Below are 2,149 nucleotides of genomic sequence, written 5' to 3'. Positions count from 1 at the left end.
CCGAAACCTATACCCCAACCAAGATGGCCTTGCTCTCAAAATTCTTTCGCCATAAAGGTGCAAACGATTGGCAGCTAATTTAAAATTTTCATACTTAAACGGTTCCCTGAGCTGGATATTCGGATTAGAGATTTGATATCGAAATTTAGCTGCATCAATGGCAATGTCTTTAATAGAAAGAAAGTGTTCTAATCCCTATCGAATGAATGCTTTATGCATGGGTCCTAATGTTTCCATGACACCCGGAGTCTTCATGAGGTTTCTATGTGCGTTCCACAACTATACTGGGTTCCTAGGCTCTGCCCTTACCCACAAATCTAAGCCGTTTTCTTGCCTCTGGAAAGTATTATAGGCCTTAAGCCATTTAATCTCATTAACACCAAATGAGATAAATTCTTGCATTTGAATGTCTCCAACAAAGGGGCCATGGTTTAGCTCAGTCTCCTGGTCTAATATAAGGTTATGCAAATAGAATTCACACAGCAGTCTCTGGACTTTTACCCCATAGTGCTTACAGTAGTCTATAAAATCATTGACAGTGTTAATTTGTATGGGGGCACCTGCCTTAATAGCTTTTATTTTTAACTGCAAATATCGTTCCAATAGAAACAGGGCATAATTTTTGGCAGGGGCTCTACATGCTAAGACGTCATTGTATAAAGAACACAAGGTATCCATCTGCTTAATAACAATATCTAGCCTACGAGTTACCTTTGCAAATTTCTCTTGTTCCTTCTGCCAACCTTCAAAAGCCTGGATTTCGGATTGATTGATGTTCCTAAGCTACTACTGTAGCTCTTCGTACTTCTCGCGAGGGACCGTTTTCTCTCTAAGATTTTTTGCTTCTTGCTGAGCTTGCTTCAACCCCTTGCGCAGGGTTACTATTTTTGGATCTCTTCTCCATGCAGCAGTGGAGGCCGGGAGTTTTACCTGAACTTTCCTATTGCGTTGCTTTGAGTTCAGAACCCTTATCACTCCTGAGGGTGGTGCCTCCATCTAGATTTCCTTATCACTGGTCATCATGTCATCCATTTCTATTTTAACGTGAATATCAGTCTGTTGCTGTTCCTCTTCAAATGGAACAGTAGTCTGTTCCTCAACATCATTTGGAACAATAGTTGGGTTTTCAACAGGGTTTTGAACAACATGACGAATTCTAATCCTCCAGCCCTTTGCCTTGCGGGGTTTTACCGGAGTGGTCACCATTGTCCTTCCTGAAGTCCTTTTCACCTTCTGCCTTGTTTTCAGGATCCTAATCTGCTGGTGGAGCTGGACTATTATGTTCAATAATCTCTGCTGTTCCTTTCGCAATTCTTTAATTTCCAAGATTTCTTTAGAAGGAACAGCAGGCTGTTCACTGTGGTCTGGACTATGACTAGTCCCTGGATCTTCCTTCGGGGGTGTTTCTTCATTTCTCTGCTTTGGCTGTTCTGGGGTAGGAACCCTAGTTGGTTCTGTCAATTCTTGGGCAACTTCTTTTTCTGCCCCTGCTTCCTCGGGTGTTCTCTGATTATGAACGGATTGTTCCCGTTCAGTATCTTCTATTATTTCTTCATCATGAACAGGCAGGTTTTCTTCTTCTGCCTCCTTTGCATGTGGTTTTTCGGGTGCATTTTCCTCTTGGGGTTTCATTTCGTCATGGAGGTTTGATGGGCTGGAAGGTTGGCCATACTCACCCATATTGGCCAAGACTGCGGCCAATTCGTCTTCTCCCACTGGGTCCTGTAATGGGCTACCTTCCTACTGTTCCATTTCTTCCTCCGTGTCAGATTGCTCGGGTTTTGTTTCAGAATGTTCAGCTTTTGCTTCAGACTGCTCAGCTTCCGTTTTAGACTGCTCAGCTCCTTCCTCATTTTATTCTTCGGATTGCTCGGCCTCCTCTTTAGATTGCTCGGCATCTTCTTTCTCTTCTCCCTCAGACTGCTCATCCTCCTTTTCAGGTCGTGGGGGTTGCTCATCTTCAATTACTACAGGCCGGCTGGTGTTTTCCTGGAGCTTTTCCAGCCTCCCTCGTATTCGTGCTAACCGGACCGATTTCCTACGTTTCTCTGGCTGTTCGGGTGTACCGGTGTCATGCTTACGCTTTGCCGATTCCTTGCGTTCTTCTGGACGCTCGGATGTACTAGTGACATGCTTCTGTTTTGCTACT

The sequence above is a fragment of the Pinus tabuliformis genome, chromosome 2_2 (genome assembly GCF_031772625.1).
Source record: "Pinus tabuliformis cultivar Carrire ecotype Pingquan chromosome 2_2, CPIR1, whole genome shotgun sequence".
NCBI classification, from domain to species: domain Eukaryota; kingdom Viridiplantae; phylum Streptophyta; class Pinopsida; order Pinales; family Pinaceae; genus Pinus; species Pinus tabuliformis.
Note: the sequence above shows the minus strand (reverse complement) of the source record.